This window comes from Salvelinus sp. IW2-2015, unplaced genomic scaffold (assembly GCF_002910315.2).
Source record: "Salvelinus sp. IW2-2015 unplaced genomic scaffold, ASM291031v2 Un_scaffold4086, whole genome shotgun sequence".
In the NCBI taxonomy this organism is placed as follows: Eukaryota; Metazoa; Chordata; class Actinopteri; order Salmoniformes; family Salmonidae; genus Salvelinus; species Salvelinus sp. IW2-2015.
In genome coordinates, this window is record NW_019945358.1 from 15,452 (window position 1) to 26,156 (window position 10,705).

The 10,705-nt window shown below is 42.9% G+C and overlaps 1 long non-coding RNA gene across 2 annotated transcripts in view; it reads left to right on the forward strand.

Moving 5' to 3' along the window:
- LOC139026187 (uncharacterized) overlaps positions 1-6,730 on the forward strand; it is a 7,899-nt gene extending 1,169 nt beyond the window's left edge. For both annotated transcript variants that reach the window (XR_011477931.1, XR_011477930.1), the window contains exon 3: positions 6,632-6,730. This is a non-coding gene — a long non-coding RNA (uncharacterized lncRNA). The remainder of the gene's footprint in view (positions 1-6,631) is intronic.
- Positions 6,731-10,705: the final 3,975 nt, after the last annotated feature.

A 10,705-nucleotide genomic window follows, 5' to 3' on the forward strand; every position in this document is an offset into this window, starting at 1 on the left:
TAGTAACATCTTCACAGGCAAGAACTGGCAAATTGGTGCAGTCCATGAGGAGGAGATGCACTGCATTACTAATGCAGCTGGTGGCCATACCAGATAACTGACGGTTACTTTTGATTTGACCCCCCCCCTTTGTTCAGGGACACATTATTTCCATGTCTGTTCAGTCACATGTCTGTGAAGCGCGTGTTCAGTTTATGTCTCAGTGTTGAATCGTTGTTATTTCATACAAATATTTACACCATGTTAAGTTTGCTGAAAAGTAAACGCAAGTTGACAGAGAGGACATTTCTTTTTTGCTGAGTTTATAACCCATAGAAGGGTTTTGAACCTCTTATACCCTGGCAATTGACTGTTAATCTCATGGGTACACTAGCAATGGCTGCCATCCTGACTTGAAATGGAACTGTTCATCTATGATTATATTTCTATGGTTGGTTGAGGCTGTCAGTTTCTGCCACATTTCCAAAATACTATCGCGGGAAAAACGTACAGTTCTGGAAAGCAAACTGCTGAAAAGATAAACACAATCTGCAGAACATATAGAACCAAATATTTTCACACCAAATTTTGGACGAACGTATTTAGAGTTCTGATGTCTCCTGTCATGTAAATGACATAGAATTTGCCATGAAATGCATTCTGAAAGGCCAATATTTTTTACGACCTAGCAAAAAAAGAAAATCCCCCATGTGTGAAATCCTGAAAAATGCCTCTGCCTCAACTGTCTCCTAGCCACATTTCCAAATGTTATGGTTTAAGTATTAGCTTCACGCACCGAATTGCATCTTTGTCCTGGAAAATTTGTTCACAAAAGAAAATAGGTGTGCGGGAACAAAATGGGAGCGGAGCCTATAAAAAAACCCAAAGCCCAGAGCCTATGATTCTAATCCGGCCCTGACTCTGGGAGACAAAATTCTCTCAATAACTGAAACAACTAAAGCTTGAGATTGTCACGCCCCTGATCTGTTTCACCTGTCCTTTGTGATTGTCTCCACCCCCTCCACGGTGTCGCTTATTCTCCCCAGTGTATTTATCCCTGTGTTCCTCTGTGGCCATTCCTCGTATGAGTCAAGTCAACCATGCCTGTTTTCCCAGTACCAGTTTGATGTTTTTTTAATTATAGTTTCCTGGTTTGAACCCTGCCTGACTCCGAACTACTTCCCGCCTGCCTGATCATCCGCCTGCCCCTGACATTGATTCTGCCTGCGCCTCCGACCTTTTGGACTCTGAAAACATGGTTGTTGACCCTTTTTCCTGTCCACAAACCATGCTCTTGCCTTACAATATCTTATTAATCCAATAGGTAAAGACTCCAACCATCTGCCTCCTGTGTCTGATCTGGGTTCGCCTTGTGTCATGATAGATATAAGCGAATCTCTCTGCATAACTCTCAAGCCAAAACTCAGCAAATAGGCTCTTTCTCTACTCAGGGCTGATGCCGCCAGTCCAGTCTTGGCACCGTTCCACCCATTGGACTGCTAGGGCATCAGCCCCTCCACAACAACAGAAGCCCCCCCCCAAAAAAATCTTCCTCCAGTCCTCACATAAATGAACAACAGCAAACAGGAAAAAAACACAAATCTAAACCTCCAACCATCAATTTAAAATGAGGAGCCCCCTCTGAGACCCCTCCAAACTTCTAAGTATCCTCAGAGAATCTCAGCATTCGCCCAGACGTCTCCACTGCAAAAATAAAATTGTTTTTTGGACCGTCACGCCGGACTGTTGTTGAGCAACTTGTTGACGTTGGTCAGTTTTTTATTTCTTTCTGTGGACGCATTGCCATTGGTTGTTGGGAAGGGTGAGGTGGGGTGGGGGGGGGGGGTTAGAGCCTCATAGTAGCGAAGAGATCCTTCATGTAACGTTTACATAACCTTAGCAGACACACCACACTGGCATACAGGCAACGCATAACACACACCCTGAAGAAGTCGTGGTAGGTGCGTCTGACAATGTAAACACGTTATTGTTATTGCTTCCTAAGCAAAGCTCCACGCCCCCATCTATCATATTACTTCTATAGATAGTTATTGTTTTTGTATGAATGGGCCATAGCAAGTAGTGTATGAATATAAGTCAAAACAGAAAAAAGGGTTTTATGGTCTGATCCCCTAACATCAGAACTACCTGGGTTCAGATTAGCTCGACAAGGGTGTGAAATTGCTCAATATAAGAAACAATGTCTTGTTTAACATGGCTAACCAAAACGCAAAGCCAGGTCGATTGGCAGACAGGCTATTGGTGTTTGCCCAGAATCTGATTTCAGATTGGAGCCTCAAAAGTACAGCGGAAAAGGTTTGAGCCATTTATCACTTTAGTCTGGCGCAGGACTAGTCTACACCCCTCTGAACTGAAGCTACACTCTCCCAGTGTTCTCTCTCTACGGACCGTAGCTCTGTTGCGATCCTTCGTCTCTCCAAGCAACCACTTGACTCGCCTGGATAAGGACAGGGTAGCGAGTGCAGATCAGCCGATGAGTCCGTTGGTTCTCTCTTCTATGTAATCGGGGCCGTTCTGGACCCGTCGGTCTCTGAACCAATTCGTCTTTTCACCCTGAGATGTTGCGACACTGTAGCTGTTGTCTGTCTGCTTGACCTGCCCTGCATCCACAACTCAAGTGGGGGGCTGTGTGCGTCCCAATAGTAAGGGGCAGTTGGGCGTACACCATCCTTTTTTTTAAATTCCTTTGAAGTCAGTTGAAGGGAGTGAACAAGGCATACTACAGAAGAAGGAGAAATAACTGCGACATAACCTTTGAGAAGGGAACATGTAGCTGTTGGTCTGACACAATGAGTCTGTGAGAAGCGGGGAGAGAAGAGCTGGAGAGAGTCGGATAATGAATGGAGCTGTTAGGCTGTCATGTCTCATGCATCCCTCTAGTCCCATACCAAACGCTGTCCCGATCGCATTACACTACCATTTATTAGTACTGCACACAGAGACAAACAGGGTTAGAGGAGAGGAAGCAGGAGGGAGGAGAGGAGGAGGAGGTAGGAGGAGGAGGAGGATGCAGCATTCACTCGTTCCCTGTGGAATTCCTCGTATGCCTCCAGCCATATCCAAGGATTCCTATCCTTTTTCTCGTTGTTTGTCACTTTATTCGAGCGTCTGATGTTATGTGGACCTCAAGAACTCCTCCTCCTGGAATCTCATCGGACCAGTCTGACGAGACCAAATATTACATGTGAGGTCTTAGAGGAAATAAACCCCCCCCTCGTAAGCGAACGGAAAGTCCTGGTCACGGTAACTCAAGCTGCAGCACGTCACGCACACCACACACACATGCTCACACCACGCCTCACCACACACACACACAAAACCATCTTGGACATAAGAAGGGCTGATAAACAATTTAAAGGATTTAGGGCCCAGCGATTCTCAACGGGTGGGTTTAACCCAAATTTGGCTCATGGGAGATTTTGGAGGGATGAGACGGATTTTATATTTGTCAAGATTTTTTGGTCGATTTTAAAAAACTAAGAAATACTCTGAAGCTTGAAACATACTAAAACCAGGTAAAAGTGTGTTTAAAATATATGAACCTTCATTTTTTTGTTAAATAATTATTTGAACTATTTTGCCAACACAGTATGTTAATATTAGAGCAAATAGCAGCCGCTATTTAGCAGGTCTTGCGTTGGATTGGTGACTTCAAACTTATTAACATTCTTCATACAAGGGGAATTGCGGCAACATTTTATTAATGACAATTAAAAAGGAGAATGTTGTTCTTTGTCCTTTATAATTTCTACATTGTACTTCAATATAGCTCAAAAAAAAATCTACAGAATACTTTAGGAAACAACAAAAGAACGGGATGCGAAATGGTCGCGACTAAGACAATCAGTTCAATTTGTCAAGGCAAAACCAATTTGATAACCAGTTGATTTTAAGGAAGACGGATAAGCAAAATCCCGGAGCTATAACTCTAACCTTCTACCTTCAAATTACTCTCCCTCTCACTCTCTTTGTTCTGTTTGCCCCTTCATTTTTTTCTCTCTCACTCTTTTTTCTTCCTTACCTCTCACCCAAATAGAGAGGAACAAAAGATCAGCTGAAAAATATACACGCTTCAGCTTGTCTACTGTGACACCAGTTCCAGGGAGTCTCCCCCTCCTTCCCCAGCCGCCCAGGCTGTGATAGTCCAGCCAAGGGAGGAATCAAAGTTGCACTGCATTCCACCACACTCTGGCTAGTCCTGATAACAGCCTTTGGTAGTGCACTAAGAATCCGCTCTTGTGTCATTTTGCCCTTTTGAGTCCTGTATGCTGACTAGCCTGATCCAAAGATCTTTTGTGCTGTCTTACAGCTTCTATGGTCATTGTCAAACAGCACAAACAGATCTGATCGGGCTAATAACTGAGCGGTGGCCGAGGAGGAAGGGAATCTATGGGAAGCAAACACAAATCCTATCTATGTCACTACATTCCAGGAACATACATTCAATCAAATAAAACTTTATTTGTCAATATCGCCAACAAAAGTGTAGACCTTACTGTGTAATGCTTACTAACAACCTTTAACCAACAGCGCAGTTCAAAAGAGTAAGAAATATTACCAAAATAAAAACTAAAGTAAGAAATTATAAAAAGTAACACAATAAAATAAACAATAAACGAGGCTATATTACAGGGGTACTGTTACCGAGTCAACGTGGCGTGGAACAGGTTAGTCGAAGTCATTTGTACCGTAGGTAGAGGGAAGTACTATGCATAGATAATAAACACGAGTAGCAACAGTTGTACAAAAACAAATGGGGGGAGGTGTCAATGTAAATGTCCAGTGTCATTAGATTAATTGTTCAGCAGTCTTATGGCTTGGAGTAGAAGCTGTAAGGAACCTTGTTCCTGCTGGGCTTCCGGTACCGCTTGCCGATGCATTGAGCACAGAAAACAATCTATGACTGGGTGACTGAGTCTTTGACAATTTTTAGGCTTTCTTCTGACACAGCCTGTTATTATTGGTCCTGGATGCAGCCGATGCTTGCCCCCAGATACTGGGCCGTACGCACTACCCTCTGTTGCGCCTTACGGTCAGATACTTGAGCAGTTGCCATACCAGGTGGTATGCAACCGGTCAGATTGGCTCTCGATGGTGCAGCTGTAGAAACTTTTTGAGAATCTGGGGAACCATGCCAAAGCTTTTTTCCGTCTCCTGAGGGGGAAAAAGGTTTGTCGTGCCCTCATTCACAACTGTCTTGTGTGTGTTGGACAGGATAGTTTTGTGATGTGGACCACCAAGGAACCTTGAAGCTCTCGACCCGCTCCACTACAGCACCCGTCGATGTTAATGGGGCCTGTTCGGGCCCGCCTTTCCTGTAGTCCAACGATCAGCTCCTTTGTCTTGCTCACATTGAGGAGAGTTTTGTCCTTGGCCACCACACTGCCAAAGGTCTCTGACCTCCTCTCTATAGGCGTGTTCTCATCGTTGCGACCTACCACTGTTGTGTCGTCAAACAAACTTAATGAGGGTGTTGGAGTTGTGTTGCCACGCAGTCGTGGGTGAACAGGGAGTACAGAGGGGACTAAGTACACACCCCTGAGGGTCCCAGTGTTGAGTATCAGTTGGCGGATGTTTATTACCTACCCTTAACCACCTGGGGGCAGCCCTCAGAAGTCCAGGATCCAGTTGCGAGGGGTGTTTAGTCCCAGGGTCCTTAGCTTTAGTGATGAGCTTTGATGGCACTTAGGTGTTGAACGCTGAGGCTGGTAGTCAATGAACAGACATTCCTCATAAGGTGTTCCTTTTGCCCATTGTGGGAAAGGGCAGTGGGATGCGATTGAGAGTGTGTCATCCTGTCGTCTGTTGGGGCGGTATGCGAATTTGGAGGGTCATATCAAGAGGATTCTGTTGGGACGACGTCGTCGATCACGTTATTGCATGAAGCCGAGACTGAGGTGTATATCCTCCAATCGTTGGATGAATCCCGGAACATATTCCAGTCTTTGCCAGCCAAAACAGTCCTGTAGCGTGATCCAACGTCAATCTACCACTGCTGTAGTTGAGCGAGTCACTGTACTTCCCTGCTTTAGTTTTTGCAAATGGAGGTCGGGGGAGTCCTTTGTATGCATCTCTGGTGTATGAAGTGAAAGGTGGTCTAGAGTTTTCTTCCTTCTCGTTCAATGTGAAGCAGGCTGGTAGAAAGTAAACGGAATTAAGTTGCCGCATTAAGTTCCCTGGCACTAGGAGCGCCCGCTTCTGTAGAGCATTTTCCTTTTGCTTAATGGTATAGAGTTGGTTGAGTGCGTCTTAAGTTGCCAGCATCGGTCTCGTGGTAAATAAACGGTACGAATATATAATGAGAACTCTCTTGGTAGATAGTATGTCTAAAGCTTATCATGAGGTTACTCAGCGAGGGCAATACCAATAGCCGAGACTTTTTAATATTATACCATTGATCACCAATGTTATTGAACAAATAGACGCCACCCCATCATTTTACCAGACCATAGCTTCTTGTTCTGCCGTGCATGGAAAACTCCCGCCAGCTCATATTATCTGGTTTGTCTTGTTCAGCCACGACTCGGTGTGTGAAACAAAAGATATTACCGTTAATGTCCCGTTGGTAGGCACCAGAAGCGGGCCAGCATGGCCCACGATTTTTTTGTTTTGTACGTTTACAGGGACTTAGCTTAGGACGAGTGACGTACAGGGACGTTTAGTTAGGACGAGTGACGTACAGGACGTTTAGTTAGGACGAGTGACGTACAGGGACGTTTAGTTAGGACGAGTGACGGAGCCCAGACCGTTAGTGTCCTGGATTAGGTGTGGATAGGACTGACCGGGACATATGAGTTATATGTGGCCTTCTTATTTTTATTGCTTATCTTTTTTTCTTATTTTTTTTTATTTTTATTGTTTTTTTTTTTTTTTTTCTTTCTTTTTCTTCTTTGGTTTTTTTTTTTTTTTTATTTTTTTTTTTATGTTTTTTTTTTGGCGGGCGCTATGGTTTCCTTTTTTTTTGTTTTTTTTTTATTTTTTTTTTGTTTGTTTTGTTTTTATTAGCTTTGTTCATTTTTTTTATTAATTATTTTTCTTTTTTTTTTTCTTTTCCTACTTCTTTTTTTTTTTTAGCTTTGTTTTTTTTTATTTTTTTGTTATTTTTTTTATTTTTTTTTTTTGAGTTTTTATTTTATTTCGTTTTTTTTTTTTTTTCATTTTGTTAGTTAGGACGAGTGACGTACAGGGACGTTTAGTTAGGACGAGTGACGTACAGGGACGTTTAGTTAGGACGAGTGACGTACAGGGACGTTTAGTGTGACGTACAGTGCCTTCGGAAAGTTTTCAGACCCCTTGACTTTTTCCACATTTTATTACGTTACAGCAAATGTATTCAATTGTTTTTTTCTCCTCCTCATTAATCTACACACAATACCCCATAATGACAAAGCAAAAACAGGTTTTTATAAATGTTTGCTAATTTATTCAAAATAAAAAACTGATATCACATTTACATAAGTATTCATTTACATTTTACATTTTAAGTCATTTAGCAGACGCTCTTATCCAGAGCGACTTACAAATTGGAAAGTTCATACCCTTTACTCAGTACTTTGTTGAAGCACCTTTGGCAGTGATCACAGCATTGAGTCTTCTTGGGTATGACGCTACAAGCTTGGCACACCTGTATTTGGGGAGTTTCTCCCATTCTTCTCTGCAGAACCTCTCAAGCTCTGTCAGGTTGGATGGGGAGCGTCGGCTCACAGCTTTTTTCAGATCTCTCCAGAGATGTTCAATCAGGTTCAAGTCCGGGCTCTGGCTGTGCCACTCAAGGACATTTAGAGAATTTGTCCAAAAGCCACGTTTGCGTTGTCTTCGCTGTGTACTTAGGGTCGTTGTCCTGTTGGAAGGTGAACCTTTGCCCCATTCTGAGGTCCTGAATGCTCTGGAACAGGTTTTCATTAAGGATCTCTCTGTACTTTGCTCCGTTTATCTTTGCCTCGGTCCTGACTAGTCTCCCAGCCCCTGCCACTGAAAAACATCCCCACAGCATGATGCTGCCACCACCATGCTTCACCATAGGGATGGTGCCAGGTTTCCTCCAGACGTGACACTTGGCATTCAGGCCAGAGAATCTTGTTTCTCATGGTCTGATGAGAAACAAGCGGGCTGTCATGTTGTCTTTTACTGAAGAGTGTCTTCCGTCTGGCCACTCTACCATAAAGGCCTGATTGGTGGTGTGCTACAGAGATGGTTGTCCTTCTGGAAGGTTCTCCCATCTCCACAGAGGAACTCTAGAGCTCTGTCAGAGTGACCATCGGGTTCTTGGTCACCTAAATAAAGTATTTCTGTTTTTTAATTTGTAATAAATTTGCCAACATTTCTAAAAACCTGTTTTTGTTCTAATAGTGTATTGTGAGTAGATTGCTGTTTTAATTTAATACATTTTAGAATAAGGCTGTACTGTGACAATGTGGGAAAAGGAAAGGGGTCTGAGTACTTTCCAAATGCACTGTGTATGGATGTTTAGTTAGGTAGAGGGACTTATCTGTACATACAGTAATATGAACAGCTTTCTACTGATGTTGCACATGAAACACTAAACACATTGTACATGAACATGGTGACGAGGGGGATTCTCCTCTTCTATTTAAACTCACCTCCTTTTATTTTCTCCTTTTGAGAGAAGCAGCTGGCATGATTGATGACTAACTATTTGATAAAGGAGTATTCTAAACTACATACTTAGGSTGTATCCCAAATAGCACCCTATCCCCTATTAAAGAGCACACCTTTTGACAGGGCCGTGGGTTAAAAGAAGTACGCTTTTTATAGGGGATAGGGAATCATTTGAGACTCGGCCTTCTCCTGGTGAGGTGTTGAGATGTTTTTGGTGTGCCCTAAAGAGGAGAGGTTTAAAAACACTTCCCTTCACAGTGCACTGCTTTTTGGCACCGGTCTTCAGATGAACTCTTTGCGTTGTTTAGGGAGTTCTTGCTTGTTTTATGCTGGCCACATTCTATGAAAACCAACAGCACAATGCACTTGCAGTGTTTGTATAAAACACATTCATTTATTCAAATCGACCAACTGACTTTTGATTTGTAGCAAATGGCACCCTATTCCCTAAATAGTGCCCTACTTTTGACCAGAACCCTATTCCCTAAATAGTGCCCTACTTTTGACCAGAACCCTATTCCCTAAATAGTGCCCTAACTTTGACCAGAACCCATATTCCCTAAATAGTGGCCCTTACTTTATTGAACAAGAGCCCCGATAGGGTAGTGCAGCTATTAATGGGAATGGGGTGCACACCAGCGCTTTTGTGACCGATTTGAAAATGGCTTGAGCCTGTACTGAGACATAACATCATTAGGGGTGGGGCCCTAATCAATAATGTCATCTTCTCGTAATTTTACTACGCTGGAAAATACCTCTTCATGTACACAGTCTACTGCAATCCCTTGCTAATAAGAAAAAAACGTGTTTTCATTCTTACCAATTGACCATCTCAATTCCAATGTTAAAGATCTAATAATCTATACATGATTTACCGTTATACCAAATGTTAAGACTATATAATGCTATACATGACTTTACCTTCAATACCATATGTTAGGGAGGAGATCTATAATCAATACGTGCCTTTTACTTCATATGCCCAATGTAAGATCTATAATCTATACAATGACTTTACTCTTCAATACCAATGTTATAGAATCTTAATAATCAATACGTGACTTTACCTTCAGATACCAATGTTAAAATCTATAATCAATAGTGACTTTACCTTCAATACCATGTTAAGAATCTTATAAATCAATACATACGCTTTACCGATAATACAAGTTACGGAGATCTATAATCTATACATGTTATAGTATAAGCGTATCAGCTTAAATAACAGGTTAAAAATGAAAAAAAAATACCTAATCTGGTTGTTTTTGACATCGTCAGCCTGATTATTTGTGATAATGTTGGATCTTCTGTTGTCCTTTTTTCCAACTTGGTCCTGGGAATAAGCACTTATTTTCAAGTGGGAATGTATTTACGCCTGTATGTGACATTTTTAAAACAATGTCTCAGAGCTGAGTTACTGTTTTCTCAATGTGTTGGCTGTCTGGGCTGTCAGGGTTTAAAACACAACATTCAGTATGTGAGGGAGGGGGGCTGTCTGGGGGTCTAGGTTAAAACACATATCAGTATGTGAGGGAGGGGGGTGGCTGGGTCTAGGTTTAAACACAACATTCAGTATGTGGAGGGAGGGGGCTGGCTGGCTGGTGCTATGGTTTTAAACACAACATTCAGTTATGTGGAGGGAGGAGGGGGCTGTCTGGGGGTCTAGTTTAAACAACATTCAGTATGTTGGAGGGAGGGAGGGGGCTGGCTGGGGGTCTAGTTTAAACACAACATTCAGTATGTGGAGGGAGGGAGGGGGCTGGTCTGGGGTCTAGGGTTTAGAACACAACATATCAGTATGTGGAGGGAGGGAGAGGGGGCTGTCTGGGGTCTAGGTTTAAACACAACATTCAGTATGTGGAGGAGGGAAGGGGGCTGGCTGGGGGTCTGAGGTTTAAACACAACATTCAGTATGTGAGGAGGGAGGGGGCTTGGCTGGGGGTCTAGGTTTAAAACACAACATTCAGTATGTGGAGGGAGGGGGGCTGGCGGCTGGGGTCTAGGTTTAAACACAACATTCAGTATGTGGAGGAGGGAGGCGGGCTGGCTGGGGGTCCTAGGTTTAAACAAACATTCAGTATGTGGA